Below are 16,906 nucleotides of genomic sequence, written 5' to 3'. Positions count from 1 at the left end.
ACCTAAAGGCGTTTCAACACTTTTTACCAGTTCTAAAATCTAACCCTGTTCTAGAACCTGGTCCACATCAGAAGAAAAGCCAAGCACTCACCCACACATGCGATCGATGTTCCGAGCTGCTCTCTTGTTGGCCGATTGTTGCGCCTGCTTGTTGCTTGAGATGCCACCTCCGATCACCAGATGTAGTGGCTTGTAGATTCAGATCCACCTCGAATCACCAGATGTTGTAGCTTGTAGATCCAGATCCCACCTCCAGTCATCAGATGTTGTGGCTTGTAGATTCAGATCCCAACGCTGGTCACCAGTTGTCGTGACGCTGGGGCTATGTCGACCCGGCCTTCACTTGGTAGCGTGCAGAGACTCCGGGGTTCATGAAGGATTGAATCTTCGAAGTAGGTAAAATATGTACAAGCAGGTTTAATGGCACTTTGAGAAGCTTATTTACAAGAATATTTACACGAAAAAGAAGGGTACATCAGCGTTAAGAGTTCATAGCGAGAAGCGACTGGATGAGCCGTTTACCCAGGGCCCAGAGCGACATTTCGTGCTCTGCAGCGTCCTTAAAACCCCCCTATGTCCAGCCCCTCTCTGAAGATGCTGACCAACCAAATCCAGGGCACGCCCCTCAGGTATCGGCATCCAATCGAACACATCACTGCACTGATGGTCTGAAGCACTGACTGGTCCGGCATTCATTCGTTGGGCGTGATCACTTGTTGGCGGGAAAAGCTTGGGAACGGCGAGGAGAGGAGGTACATTTCTATTCTTCAGCAAAGAAACCACAGGCTGGTTCTGACAAGTGGTTTTACTTCTCAGAAACCCGAGTGCACGTGGCGCCGCATCCGCTCCCAGCATTGTCCGTTTTCGACAATTGCAAATCTTTCCTGCATTCCTGGGAAATCACTTAATGGCTGTATGCGTCATGCTCCTTTCTTGTCCTGCACGTCAGCGGACATGTCACTCTGTCGTCTCCTTTGAAAAGTAGGCATTCCTCACTGGACGATAGGGCTTATCGACTGGAAGGGTGAACAAAAGAAAGAAAGCACTTCCTGCTATTTCCCGCAGGGGGACGTTTCTTTGTGTTTTTCCAGACGTTCTCTTGACAGGGTCAATTTGGCATTTGCAGGTTGTCCACAAAGCAAAACAGGCTTACAAAACAGGATTCCTGGAAACAGGCTCACTTAGAGCCATTGGACCATCACCACATATTCACAATACTTTTCCATGCCCACAGGCGAACAATAGAGCGCGCAAATGCGGATGCTTGGTCGTAACAGTATAAACATCCAACCATCAACGAGCTACTTGCGAGCTGCTACCTGAGATGGCAGAACAAGTGCTGTTTGAACAGCGCAAAATCACTGAAGCACTAATGCGAAGACGATCAGTTGGTTTGTGCACGCTCTCAGATGCAGCCCAGCACTAGGATCTTGAAGAGAGTGCAATGGATGGCGCCCACGACACGTTGAAAGCCTCCCAAAGCTTTGATGTATTCACGCCAGGCCCATCCTCCGGAGAATGACGGCTGGAAAGAAGACGTACGTGTTTCACTTGTGACACATGTTTCAATTGCTCTTGATTTGGAACCTACATGTAGCGGTACGAACGCATATTTGAGCTGCACGCCCCATTTTACACACTGAGCGGAAAGAAAGAGGCGATTAGCAAGCGAGACTCATGCGAGGTTTGAAACCGGCAGCTCGTGCCGCGTTTAGCCGTATAGTCACACCACTAAAGGCCCCCGTGGGATAGACGGTGCCAGTACACACAACAGGGAAAACGAAAAAAAAGAAATATGTGCGTCGCAACAACTACGACGGCAAATACGGCAACCAAGAAATGGGTTCGGAAACGCACCATCAATTATTCTGCATCGCCCGGTATCATAGCACAAACAAAACGGTGATGAACAGCATCACTACGTTTCGCGTACTATTATTATTTTTTTTTACTGCATTCACCGTTTAATACACGAGATACGTATCATAGCAAAGCACCCGCGCAAAAGAATGACGAAAATGTTCAAGCTCACCTCAAGCCGACGAAGCCAGCGCGACTCGCATGGCAGTCCAAAGAGCAACGGAAGAACGTCGACACAAGTTCCCAGTCACTAAACAACTCCGAGAGGACGCGTGTCACCTCTGCATCAACACGAAGGGGTACAGAAAAATTTAGTTGCACGTTTTCCACGCTCGAAGGGGTCTATCATGTGTATCCAGCCGTAGCAGCCGCACTGCAGCCATTTTGAATCTTAATAAAGTTCGCAGTTAAGACTGCCTGAACGCTGTCTTTAAGCTCCGTCTTAACCGCAGTCTTAAACGCGCACTGAAAGTTTTGTGCAAGCGACTTAAGCCGTAGGGAAATCTAAGCTAAGAACGCTGGCCATAGGGACATAGAGAGCCAACCGAGATAGACTTGATGCCTGCACAAAGCCTATGAACGAGCTGGACAGTCACGACGTTTGCCGCAATATTTCACCGAGAGGTGGCAATGCCTTAGAAGAAGCGCTTGGCTTGACGCTCATATACGCGTTTTTGTTTTTGTTTTAAACCCTTGCCTTTCTTGCGTTGTTTTGTCAAATAAGGATGTGCGCGCCGCTTCTCGGCAGCTTAACAAAATAACTGAAACTGCACTAAATCCCGTCGTCATGTTTTGGGAGGCCGTAAAACTAAATAGATGGTCACTCGTTGTGTGTTGATCGGCGTGGTGTGCGTTCGCTCACGTTTTCTCGTTCGTCGAATGCCTGCGGAGCGTCAGTATCGCGTGCTGCCCGTTGCAGATCTCCACTTGTGTCGTGAACGTGCTTTCAGGGACAGGAAATATCCCTGCGAGTTTGAGCTGCAGCTGCGATCTCGCTTCGGCAGGGTCAGCATCCGTTAACCGAGCCCGACTCATCGCAGTCATGCGGTAACTTCATACTGCCTGGTGCTTCTGGCGTTGAAGTTTTTGCTACCGGTGGCTTTCTCATAAAGGCTAGTGAACCGGTCGGCGTGGACGAGTCGACGGCAAGCCGAGCAGTAAGAAGAGTCGTTGTCGCACTGGAACGGAACGCCGCAGCCTGGACACGGTAAGAGCCGCCGTTGTCATTTCACCCATTTTGCCTATTGTGATGTTTCTTGACCAGTAGAGTCAAGGCAGGAAGAAATAGAAGAAAGTGCTTAAATCGTGTACCTTTATTTAGCGGTTGTTGTGATATACAGGGCCCATAGCGGACGTTAGCAACAGCGAAGCAATATTTTCAGGAACGTTTATTTTTTTCACCTATTACGGTCATAAGCGTTTATTGCCTTGATCGAGCACAACGGTACCGATTGCGCACCTTGACGGGGTTTGCATCATACAGGGTCTACGACAAGTTTTTTTTCTGCTTTTTTTTTTTCAAGGCTTGCCCTGTGGCATAGAATGAGGCTGTCTTTTAACTTAAAGGGAATCATGCAGTCTATTTTATTCAAGGAATCGGAGCAAGCTCCGGCTCTTAATTTGTCCATTAGTCACAAGTGTAAATGTTCCTCCTGTGTAGCCGACAGCCGATCCAACTTTTTGTAGTCGTCTTATTCTTGACGGCTGCATTCCTGGGCATGTCCATAAAATGTGGTGAAGATCCATCTCGGCAGCTAGCCTTGGACACTTAGGGCATGTGCTCTGCACTGCATCCTCTTCAGAGCCTCATCGGCACGTCACCGATGGAGTAAGGGACGACAAGTCTTGCTACGCAATAACATCAGCGTGGAATTCAATCTCGGTTTTGTGCCACCACATGATTACCTGCAACTGTAACTGATGAATATGCGCACCAGAAATGATACAGGTTTCCTGCTTTACAGCTGGCCATCCCAGGATGAGCTGCCGGGCTGCATGAGCGACTTCTGTGCTGCTGGATGTTTCCCTGGCATCGTGGGCGCCATCGATGCCACTCATGTCAAGATCCAGGCCCATGAGCTGTACGAGGGAGCGTACATATAAATAGGCATTTCTACCACTCCATCTTCGTGCAGCTTGCGGTGGACAGCAAGTGCCAGATCCTCGATGTGGTCGCAAAGTGGCCCGGTGGCACATATGACGCACGAGTGCTCACACACAGCGCCCTCGCTCAGCTCTTCAAACCCGGCACTTACACCGGCATCCTGCTGCAGTGGCTATCCATGCAGACTTTGGCTCCAGAATGCGGACATGTGTGGCAAAAAGCAATACAGTGCAGCTCACGGCACCACCAGAGCAGTGATTGAAAGGTAGGTGCGCAGCACATTCTAAATATTGGATTGCATGGTATCCCGGACACTGACCGGTTGTGGATGTCCGTGTTGTTCGAACAGCTTGGTACAGTTGCAGGTGTTGTTGAGCGAACAATGTATGCTGAAAGAAATTAACTTTGATGTCGCATTTGTTTACTAGTTAAATAACACTGCAGTCAAATAACTTTGGCCAAGCCTGGGGGGGGGAAGCTTTTCAGCAAACAAACAAATTATGGTTGGATGTCAGTCAAGTTATATTTGTTGAATGGCACATATCAATATTTACTTAGCAATTAGATTTGTTCAAAAATCATAGCATTAATTTGTCATTTGAGCACGATATATATTTCCTTAAATGAAGGTATCAAAATATTTCCATTCATTAATGATGCAAAGGTATTTACTGCATTACATTTCACCGGACACGTTTACAGGTTGTGTGATAGCCTGGAAAAACGAATGCTCAAAACATACATTCCATGTACAGCATATTAAGAAGCTGTCAGTTCCATAAACCACAGGTTACTCAGAGCAGATGTGGCGTTATTTGAAATGCATCATGATGGAGAGAAAATTTTTATTATTCTGCATATGCATTCACTTTTACTGCAGCAACTTGCGTTACGCGCGTCACCAACTTTATAGTGGCATTGCATAGCCCACTCACGATGGTTTTTTTTTTTTTTTGTAAGACAATAGGGCAGCTGAAACGCTGCTTCCATTCCCTCCACGATCAGCAGCACATGTCACTGGACCATGTGTGGACCAGCATCATGACGAGGTGCTAACTCCACAACGTGTCCCAGGAGTATGCGTGCAGCATAGGCAAGCAAATGGAAGTGCAAGATGAAGTGTCTGTACATGCTTATCCTCACTGGGGTTATAGATTTATGCTGCGCAAAGGCATGGTGCAGCAAGATTTCTCCTGCTTTAAGTACAGTTATGTTAAATGAATTATGCCTGTGCTAGTCACTGAGTTTAATGTTTTCACTGGGTGACTTCTCATGACCGGATAACTATGCAAATGTGCTTATTTCACTATGTGCTTCGTCAGTCTTGTATTGACATCCTGAAGCCTACGCAAGAGTGTGCATTGAAGTATTTGCTGTTGAGCTGTTTAACATTGCAGTACATATAGAGCATAACATATGGAGCATAAACATCTTTTTACTTCATTTTGGTTGTAACGTCCAATTCGAGACATGTAAACAGGAGATTATATTTGAGCACTAAGCTTAATGTCTACCTGCAGTGGAGTTACAGTGGTTAGGGTGCTCAACTACTGCACCCGAAGATGAAGGATTGAATCCTGGCTATGGTGGCCACATTTCGATGGAGACAAAAACATAGGCGCCCGTCTGCTGTGCAATGTCAGTGATTGTTAAAAGATCCGAGGTGGTCGAAATTTTCCTACCTCTCCACTACTGCATCTCTCATAGCTTGAGTCACTGTGGGATGTTAAGCCCAATAAATGAAACCAAGCGTAACCTTAACATCGGTTACACCAAGAGTAGGTTCAGTGTGGTAAAGTATGGTACTTAACAGATTACACATATGTTTTTAAGCTGGGAATTTGTTATTTTAATACCTACAATATATATTTTGTTACAGTCTGTGCAGTAAATTGTTAAACATGCAATATGTTTTTCCATCACTCAGAGATTGCCATTTTGTCAAATACTTGCATGGCATCAGAGTGCAATGGTAAACTCTGGGAGACTTGGTGAATGTATGCAAAAGTAGAAGCGCGGGCTACCATATTGTGGTAGGTGTTCACAGCCCCAGATTTTGTATAAATTGTCTCGGATGGCATCCATGGCAGCAATGCTCGGACGAGCCATGGGGCATAAAAATAAAATGCGAACTACCTGCTCAAAGTGTAACGAGTAATTTTGCCATCAACTTTCAGTGATCACACCTGTATTATTGGCAGTGCTTACATTGCAATTACAGTTCCGACAACTGAAGAGTATATATAGGGCCACAGAAAACTGTCTTATTATTTGCAGGTACAATATTCAACAACATTTTGGTTAACCTTGTATTAGAATGTTTATAGCCTTTTGTAGCACTCCTCACCAACCATGATTCAAATCATGTGCATGTTTTGTTGTGTCAAGTTTTTATGTCAACTAAGCTTTTCTGCATTATACTCTTGCAAGTGCTTCAAAAGTATTAATTCCACCCTTTGAGACCAATACCTGTAACCATTACAAACTGTTGTTTGTTATTTATTCTCTGCTGCTCACTATGTAGCGTGACCAGCAGAACAAATATCAGCATGTCTGGTGTGTGTAAGGCATCTACAACTGTCATTTTGTACTTTTCTCAAGTATATGTTGTTTTGCTTGTATGATAATATTTCTTGCCAATGTGGGCCATCATTTCCTCAATTGTATGCTGCGAGAATAGTATATGCAAATGATTTTGCTCAATGTCGTGCTGGTGCTGGTCACATGCTTGCATTAAATCACCTCAAGGGCTACTGATCTTGCATATCTGTATATGGTTGCAATACCACTCGTAACCTGTGCGCATCCAACACCCAGAACAGGCCAAAATTATATGACTGGAAGAAAAGTACCTGGTCGTTTTTGTTTATCTGCAGGAAAAAACGGTGAGAGCAAATGCTGTGGTTGCACAAGTATACCACATTACTGTCATGGTGGCAACTGCTGTAGTCATATGAACAGCTAAATTTGTCAACAATACTGTAACATATTTGTGTTCATTTATGTTTCAGAAAGTGGGGTGTGGAGTACTGACATTTTGATATACAAATCGAGTACATTTGTGGGGAAGAATGCATTAGAATAAATATTCTACAAACTGGTGCAAAAATAATAAAAATTAATAGAAATAAAATTTTGTCATTTTCGCCTAACATTTGCACATGACTGATATTGTGCATAGGCATACACCGAAACTAAAAGTACACTACAAATGTTACACAGCTTTGGACATAGAATTTTTTTTTCAATAAGGCCCTGCATAAAACTAGTGGGAGCTGTCATATCGTGGCAGAATGCAGTGAACTTCCATATACCTATATCAGCCTTTAAGGATCCAGAAAAATCTGCGCTTTATAAGAAAGCATTATTTATTTAAGGGGCCTGAATAAATTGACAGAAACCATTTGTACCTGACGTGCACTTGCGCGATTTTGTCTGCTTTTTAAATGAAAGCGTATTGAGAACGACGTTATTATCGGTTTTCGTAAAGCGCTTTATTGGGCACACCGTCGCAATGGCCCTCTTTACGAAACGGCCCCGTCGCGTTTTGAGAATACTTCACTGCATGGTCCACGCGATCACGGTGAAGCGTGGAAGCTTTCAAAGTAAGGTGATTGAGAAATTAACGGTATATTTGGTATTTTTACACTAGTCACAAATTCAAATCAACTTTTCAGAAGACGGATAGATTAACAAGCATATTTCAATTGTATAGATTTTTTCGCGAAGCCCCTCTAAAACGAAAACCGCATATTTTGAAGTTCGTCAATACGTCCCCGTTTTCTATTCAGGGATGTTGCAGGCATGTGTTCCAACCTGTGCCGCTGCTAAGCGCAAGTTATTCTTTTAGTGCTATTGCGGTCCGTTTTGTATACCGCTGGTAAATAGGTTTACAGGCAACGTTCCGAGCGACGAGCCTGTGCCAGCAGTGGGTAAGGAAACCGTGTCGAAGAAAGGATGTGGTGACGGCTCCAAAAATTGGAATGTGTGAGCGTGGCAGCTAGTGAGGCGTTTTCTAAAAACGGAATGATATTGAATATTGGATTGATATTGGTGAATGAGCGACTCGAGTTTCGCGTCAAGATAAAATGCATGATTGGTGAATCTTGCGTCGAGATAAAACGCATGATCCGTGAATGAGCGACCTTTAGAGAGGTCGAAATTCTGTGAGCCTTCCAATACGGCATCTTTTGTCACAACCTGATTTTAGGTCACATTTGCGGCGCACATAACCTCAATTGTAGCTGCTGTGCGTAGAGTGCTCTAAAATTGTGGGAGACAACTCTCCTAGCTTTTGATAGCTGTTAGGACAGCGTCTAAATGTAACTGGTCGATTCCTATAATACGCCTCAGTAGCAATTCAACCGGCACTGACGTCAGCACAATACTTGCTTTTGAGGACTGCAGTTGATTAAAGCTCCCCAAATGCATATAACCGCTGCCCTAGGAGGCTTTTTGAAGTCATCCCGAAAACGTGTTGAGGAAGGGCGTGGCGCGTTCCTGTAGGCATTTTATGAGAGGAAAAAAAATACCCAAGCAAAGACGTGGTAATTAATCAAAATGAGGCAAATGCTTGAGAAAAACTAGCGGCTTAACATTTTAATTGTCATTGCTAGAATGAACATTCTGATTGCAAATGAAGCACGCACGACGGCTACGGTTTCTGCTGCTTAAGACGTGAACGTCGCGTCATATGCATGCGAAGTTGAGCTCTGTTTTAGACAGCAACGACTGCAGCACGCTTTAACGTGCGCTCGCATCATGCCCCCTAAGAGATTAGACATGCAGAAAAAATCGACTTTGGAGGCGGCCTTGCTTAGCTGCTCATCGCTAGAGTCCCAACTGGCCCTGGCCAACGGGCAATGGTGATAGCTTTGTCCAGTGGCCTCCCATACTAGGCATTCCACTCATGCTGATGATGATGATGATGATGCGTTGTGGCTGCACCCTTTGTATCGGGTGGGCTCAGTAATGTGCCCTAGCCGGGTGAAATAGAAAAACTGAGAAAGAGAGAGAGAAATGAGAAGGGATAGGGTAGAGCTGCTATGAACACCATCAGCGTCTAGCTATTGTCCACCACATACGAAGCCGGGCTTTCGTCGTCCGGATGGCGCCACTGTGCTGTCCGCGTTCGGCCGATTCAAAACCCAGTGCGCGCGGTAGCGTGGTGTCCTCTGCCGGCTGGGGCAATAAAGGACCCTTGACGTGCACTCTTTCTTTTTTTTTTTTTTTTTCTTCAATAACGTTTTTCACCCTCACTACGCCGTGACAGACTGAAAGCACCGTCAGGTGCCACGGCGCGTTCCCTAAGCAGGGGCCAAGATTTCCCATGTATAGGTACCTGCTGTCCTCAAACTAGGTATCCACTGTCTCTATGGGTATGTTAAGACAGCCCTGAATAACTCCGGTCTTGAAAAAGTCTGGTCTTACTAAAGACACTGTTTAAGTCTTGACTTAGCGCGGACTTTATCGTGCAAGCGGGCCCAGGTTGCTATGTTTGCTGCATCGGTATTCAATTTGCGTGTTAAAGAATCTATGCACGAGTCAGATGCTAGTACGGTAGTATCATCAGCGTATAATATACTTTCAGAAGATTTAAGGCACGAGGAAAGATCATTAATAAATAAAACAAAAAGAAGTGGTCCAAGGATGGAACCCTGAGGAACGCCAACATTAGTAGTCTTAGGTGTAGAGTAAGTATCAGATATGCAAACTGCTTGGATTCGGTTTAGTAGGTAGCTACGGATAAATGAAAGTGCAGGACCAGATACTCCAAGGGCATTTAATTTATCTAAAAGTATGTTGTGATTAATTGAGTCAAATGCCTTCCAAAGATCAATGAATAATGCGCCAGCTAATTGACCACGATCAATAATATCTTTAATCATATCAGTTAAAGAAATTAAGGCTAATTCAGTTGAAAAACCAGACCTGAAGCCGAACTGATTAGTAGATATGATGTTAAATTTTGTGAGGTATTTTGTCAGACGGACGACAAACAGCTTTTCAATTACTTTGCTAAAAAAGGAAAGAATAGCAATGGGACGATAGTTACTTTTTAGGCGCCTGTCACCTTTTTTGAAGACGGGTATTAGTTTGGCTTTTTTTAGTGCGCTAGGGAAGATACCGGTCTTGAAGATTAAGTTGACGATGTAAGAGAACACATTGCAAATCAGAGAAGATATTAGTTTGATATGGAAAGAATGGAAGTTGTCAAGGCCTGGGCTTGCATCTTTCTGATTCATAATGACAGTGCGCACCTCATCAGGAGAAACCGGGAAAAGAAAGAAACTATGAGATAGACGGGGGTACATGTGAATGGGGTGAGTAACGTGAGGTTGATCGATGACAAATGAATCAATGAAAGCATTCGCAATGTCACTAGTATCACGATAAACATGTGTGTCTGTCTGGATTTCCTTTATAGGAGCCGTAGTAGGAGTTCTATTTAATAATGAATTGATCACTTTCCATTGTTTTTTAGAATCACTACCAGCTTGGTTTATTTCAGATTCATAATATTTTTTTCTTCGCAGTTTTGAGTAGCCTGCCAAGTATATTGCTATAAGTTTTATATCGTGTCCGTAAATTAATATTAAATGGCTGCTTCTTAGTCTTTTTATACAGATTATCCTTTTTCCGTAGACATTTCAAGAGACCGGTAGTTAACCATGGGTTGTAAGGGTTGTGATACCTTTTTCTGCAATATGTCACTGTTGTAGATGATGTATCAAGAGCTTTAGCAAGTACAGCAGTGAATGCTTCGTAAGCAATTTCAGGGTCATCAATCAAAGTAATTGGTAGCCAATCTATGTTAGCAATTGTTTCATAAAATAGTGAGGAATTCAAGCGTTTCTTAGTAACCTGCACATGATTATCAACGGGGATAGATTTTATTCGTACAAAAATAGGGTGGTGATCTGTTAATTCAACTTCGACTACGCCAGCATCGGGGGAAGTAATTAAGTTAGAAAGTTATTAAGTTAATTAAGTTAAGTGAACTGTTTCCTTTATTAGGGCATCTTGTAGGTACTTTTAATAGGCATTCGAAGCCATGGCCATTAATGCAGTTGTTGTATTCATCATATGAAGGCGTTGAAGCATCTAGAAGGTTGATGTTAATGTCACCCATGATAATGACATTTTTTTGTTCCAGTGAAAGCTTATTTAAAATTTCTTCAAAAGCCAAGCAGAATTCACTAACGGATGATGAAGGAGATCGATATAAGCAACCGATGATAATGTTTCTTGAATCTTGTGACACAAATGACTTATCAAGCTCAATCCATACAGACTCACAATTAGTCGTGTTGATTGACAAGTCCGAGCGTCTGAGGTAATGGAACTTAGATGATATAAAAATAGCAGCGCCACCATGGTTACTATCCCCTCGATGGCAGGATTCGGCTGAGTAAGACGGAAAAGAGTGTAAGTATTGGTCGTGGGAGCTTAGCCATGTTTCACTGATACAGATAAGCGAAAAATTGTGATGAATCGATGATAGGCAATTAGAAATGTCATCGGAATGTTTGCGAAGGCTACGCGCATTGAAATGAATAAATGAACGGCACGGGACAGAAAGAAAGGCTTCAAGCTGAGAAGGTGAAAAGTAAGTCGTCGTTGCAAAAAAAAAAAAAACCAAAAACAAAGAAATACGATTACTTATTATGAATGGGTAAGCTTATGAAAAGATGGAAAGATCAGATTCGCTACAGATACGGAACACGTCACTGTCGTCGGTTTGGCGCGCTTTGATACGGCAATTGTCGGTCCACAGAAACTTCCACTTTTTTTCTTTCTTAAGCATTAGGGCTTTTGCAAACAGTTTTTTGTTATCTGGCGAAAGATGACCATTAACAAAGACTGGGTTCTTGACCTCGCCTTGAAAGCCAAGACTGCTAGTGTTCAGTCTGGCCTTTCGTGCCTTTCTCACAAACTCGCTTTTGTGTGACCGAGAGTAGAAACGGGCTACGATGTTTTGTTCGTTCGTTTTTGTTGGTACACGATGAACGATCCCTAGATCAGTGGCCAACACAGGACATTCAATTTTTTCGCCAATTGCCGACACGATGGCCGTGCAATCCTCGCTTTGTGTGTAAGGCACTCCCTTGATCTCAATGTTGTTGAGCCGGGAGTATTGCTCGAGATCAATTACTCTTTTTCGAAGAGCATCGTTCTCAGCTTTAAGCGCTTTATTAGAGGCGGCGAGATCAATCTCCCGGTCACGCACGTCTTCAACCAGTTTGTTGAATATCTGGAGGCTCGCCGTCATTCCCTCAACCTTTGTGTTAAGGCCACCGAAGTCGACTCCCTCATCAGTCAATTTTTCCTTGATGTTCGTTATAAGCTCGTCAACAAGTTCACGCAACTTTTCATTGAACCTAGCTTCGAGGCTTTCGATTTGCTTAGCAAGCTCATCATTCGTCGGCATTGTGATTAAAGCAGTCAGATTACAGATCACTGGACAAAATATTCAAAAATGCCTAAGCAGAGGAGCAGCAGCAGCAGCTGTGGTGAAATACCTAAATACACTAATATGACAAGAGGATGCCAACAGCACCAACCTGAGGAATGGATGAAGAATTAACAGTGTTCTTGCTTGACCACAGCCGCTGCTGCTATGAATCCGGAGCCATGTCGGCAGCGACTTTTATAAGGAACGCCGGCAGTCCGCGCAGACGCAGGAGGTCCCGTCCAAGCAGCCTTGACTGGCAGGAAGATATGAAGATGGCACGTAGGCGGACGGCACGTGCGGTAATATTCTGGACCACTGAAGAGGACAGCAGCCCAGCAGAAACATGAGGAATGGATGAAGAATTAACAGTGTTCTTGCTTGACCACAGCCGCTGCTGCTATCATAGATCACACATAGATCAAATTATAGACAGTATTAGGAAGAGAGATCTTTAAAAATGCGTCTTGGGTATACAGCTTCGGGCAAGCGGCCCGTGGCGCCCCATTATTAGAGTTATTTCTTGTCAAGAGTTTTTTTCAATCTACCATGCACTGCCTTGTAAAAGAAGTCAAAGTCATACGAACGATTGAAGATCGGAATCTACTCTTTTCAGAATAAGCGTCCTGAGTTGCAAGTAATTTATTATTTCAACTGAATTTCAACGCATCAGGGTTAAGAGCCACATCCAATGAATCCCGCGCTCGCATTTTCTCCGTAAACACAGCAATGGTTTGGTTTTGGTTTGTGGGGTTTAATGTCCCAAAGCAACTCAGGCTATGAGAGACGTCGTAGTGGAGGACTTCGGAAATTTCGACCACCTGGGGTTTTTTAACGTGCACTGACATCGCATAGCACATGGGCGCCTTGCTTATCGCCTCCATCGAAAGCTGCCGCCGAGGCCGGCATTCGATCCCGCATGCTTGGGAACAGTAGTCGAGCGCCGTAACCACTGCGCCACCTCGGCGGGCTAACAACAATGTATAACCTCGGTCATGCGTCTGGTAGGTGGCAGAGGTGATGATTTCCAGGTGGCATACTCATGCAGTGTAGTTGTCTGACGTCACCACAACCCATGACATGGTGGAGTTGCCAGGCACTGCGAACTCGGGCCTCGCCTTTAAAATGCAAGGAAGATCGGAACCCAGCTTTCCACAGCATTTGGATTTAGATTTACACTAACGGCCAGCAAACCACACTGACATATTCATATAAAGCGGGCCTCTTAAGCAGGGTAGTATCCAGTGTAATACGATATCTTATGAGGCGTATAGTCAGTACATGCGATTACCTGTATTTGTGTTCGCGTTGCCACTAAGGCTGCAGGCATCTCGGCTTTTGTTTGGCGCTTAAGCCGTCATGCACCTTCTCAATATATACGTACATACATACATATATATTGCCACACCGCTGACCATCTTCTGGCGCCACCAAGTGGCCGGATGTCTTGCCACGCGGCTAAGCGTCATCCTCGTCTCTCTCGAGTTTTCGCTTGATTAAAAAGAGCCAGCTCGGTTGCTGTGCTCCTTGCTACGTGTGTTGGTGACATTTGGTGGATTGTGCAGGATAAGATCCCATGTACGTTGCCCCCAAAGACGTCAGTGACGCTGCTCCTCAATGTGTGGACGCGACTCCTGTCCATAAAGTAAGCCGTTGCCTGCGAGGCCTACAACCTGAGTTTGAACCGCTGTCCAGTCCGCTACGAACCATGACATCGACGACGAGCAGCCAGACAAGTCAGCCTTCCAGCAGCGCCCCACCGTTCGTCCTTCTCGCACCGCGATCACCGCCATCATTTCATGGTGACCGGTTAGAGGATGCGGAAGACTGGTTGGCCAGTGTTGACCGTGTGGCTGCATTTAACCAATGAAACGACGAGCGGAAGCTAATGAATGTGTACTTCGCACTGCAAGACTCGGCCAAGACGTGGTTTGAGAACCACGAGGCGTCCTTTGTCAACTGGGCAGCCTTTCGCCGTGAGTACTTACAACATTCAGATCCAGTGCGCGCAAAGAAAATGCAGAGATTGCAATTCGTTCAAGGTCTCAACAGTCAAATGAGAGTGTGGCCATGTTTGTCGAGGAGATGACGCGACCTTTCAATCGGGCCGACCCTACCATGCCTGAGGCAACGAATGTACGGCACCTCATGCGCGGGGTGAAGGAGCAGTTGTTCGCTGGCCTCATGCGCGAGCCCCCGAGAACTGTCACAGATTTCGCGAGAGAAGCTACCAGCATGGAACGTTCCCTGCAGGAACGGAGTTCGCAATACGGCCGCCAGGGAAGCGTAGCGGCCACACCCTGCTGCGCGTCCGTGCCAGCAGCCAGGGACGAGGCATTGCGGGAGCTTGTGAGGAGCATTATCCGCGAAGAGCTGCAAAACCTCCACTTGAATGCTCCCTCTGCTAAGAATTATTCTACCGTGGACGTCATCCGTGATGAAATTCGGCGAGCGGTGCAGCTACCACCACCACCAGCACCACAACCGGATCCATGAATCATGACTTATAGTGATGTCTTACGCCGACCTGCTCCCGGGCCAGATCCATTCCGTCCCGTTGTCGAACCACCGCCTCGCTACATGCGCCCCGTCGAGCAGCAACAAGATCTGCGCCCCGTCGAGCCGCAGCAATACCAGCGTCCCGCTATCAGCAAGGCGCACTTGTGGCGAACGCCCAACAGACGGCCGCTCTGTTATCAGCGAGGCGAACCTGGTCACATTCTTCGCAATTGCCCATACTGGAGAATAGGCTTGAGAGGATTTCCACCAAACGCGCCTCGACGCCGCTATGGCGAAAGACCACAGTAGATTGAGGAGTACCTGGCTGCTAACGAGATGTAGCCAACGTCACCACAACGGCGGTCGCGGTCGACACCTCCGAAGCGTTTTACTTCGCCCAGTCGGTACTCTTCCTCTGGGCAATTCAGAGGCACGTCCCCTTACCGGGAAAACTAAACACGGCGACCTCCGGCGGTGGGGCCATCGCTACGTTTCAGATTAAACAGCCTCCACCCGACGATTTGACGCGACGGCCCGAGCGGCGACGACCCGATCCGATGAACTTACCGACGTGCTGCGAACGCATTGTTTCCGGGGAAATTTTTGTAACCGCCGACAGTTGTGATGTGACCGCACTTGTGGATACCGGCGCCGATTTCTCCGTCATAAGCAGCCAGCTAGCCACGACACTCCGTAAGGTTCTGACGCCTTGGTCTGGGCCAATGATGCGTACCGCCGGTGGTCATGTAATGACGTCGATTGGCATGTGCACTTGCCGCATAGAGATCTGCGGTTTTACTTTTACTGGCACATTTGCCGTATTACAAGAGTGCTGCAAAGATCTGATTTTCGGCATGGATTTTCTTCAAGAGTATGGTGCTGTTATAGACCTTCGGGAGCAGCTCATGGCATCGTTTTCAACCAAGCGAGCCGTTGATAGCAACACGGACTTCCGGAAAACGACGTTGCGCGTCCGTGACGACCACATAACGATCTCTCCGCGTGCGAGCAAGTTCGTCACAGTCGAATGTGGTCACAGCACCGGCACGTGTGGGATTGCTGAAGCTAACTGCTTATAACTCGACAAGAATGTGTAGCTCGGGGCCTTGTCGAACTTCTCCGTGGCCAAGCCAAAGTGCTAGTGACAAACTTCACATGTGAACCCCAACATTTGACGGCGAACACGACGGTCGCTTATTTTGAAGAACTTGGAGAATGTAGAGGCCAGTACGCTTTATCCAACACGTCAGACCTCGACAATGGGACGCCTACAGCCATTCAGACTGATGTGAACCCGCACCTCTTGCCCAGTGAGAAACGCTGCATAGAGAATCTTGTCAATTCGTTCCGCGACTGTTTTGCATCAACCTCCAAGGTCCGACAGACGCCACTAACGAAGCACCGAATTATAGTTGCCGATGACCAACGTCCCCTATGTCAGCGTCCTTACCGGGTGTCTTCAAAAGAACGTGATGCCATCCGCCGCCAAGTAACAGAGATCTTCCAGGACGACGTTATCCAACCGTCGACGAGCCCCTGGTCTTCGCCTGTTGTCCTCGTCGCAAAGAAGGATGGAACCTTGAGGTTTTGCGTGGATTACAGACGCCTCAACAAAGTCACGAAAAAGGATGTGTACCCCCAGCCACGCATAGACGATTCCCTCGATCGCCTTCGCCATGTCACTTACTTTTCGTCCCTTGACCTCCGCAGTGGATATTGGCAAATAGAGGTTGACGAGCGAGACCGTGAGAAGACCGCTTTTATTACGCCGGACGGTTTGTATGAATATAAAGTGCTCCCGTTTGGTCTGTGTTCGGCCCCTGCCACATTTCAGCGAATGATGGACACTACTCTCTGGTCTGAAGTGGCAGTCATGCCTCGTATATCTCGACGACGTTGTGATTTTCTCGGACACGTTCGACGAGCACCTGAAACGTTTGCGCGCTGTCTTCGAGGCCATCCGATCTGCCGGTCTCTCTCTAAGACCCGAA

At 46.1% G+C, this 16,906-nt stretch overlaps 1 long non-coding RNA gene across 1 annotated transcript; it reads left to right on the top strand.

The window, feature by feature from the left end:
- The first annotated feature begins 2,572 nt into the window (after nt 1-2,572).
- On the top strand, nt 2,573-7,063 carry LOC146177170 (uncharacterized). The gene is made up of 3 exons (XR_014701613.1): nt 2,573-3,067; nt 3,825-4,229; nt 4,925-7,063. It is a non-coding gene; the product is annotated as an uncharacterized LOC146177170 (long non-coding RNA).
- The last annotated feature ends 9,843 nt before the right edge of the window (nt 7,064-16,906 follow it).

This window comes from Amblyomma maculatum, chromosome 10, assembly GCF_055883805.1.
Source record: "Amblyomma maculatum isolate TAMU_Amacu chromosome 10, ASM5588380v1, whole genome shotgun sequence".
Classification (NCBI taxonomy): domain Eukaryota; kingdom Metazoa; phylum Arthropoda; class Arachnida; order Ixodida; family Ixodidae; genus Amblyomma; species Amblyomma maculatum.
Note: the sequence above shows the minus strand (reverse complement) of the source record. Positions and strands in the feature narration are given on the sequence as shown.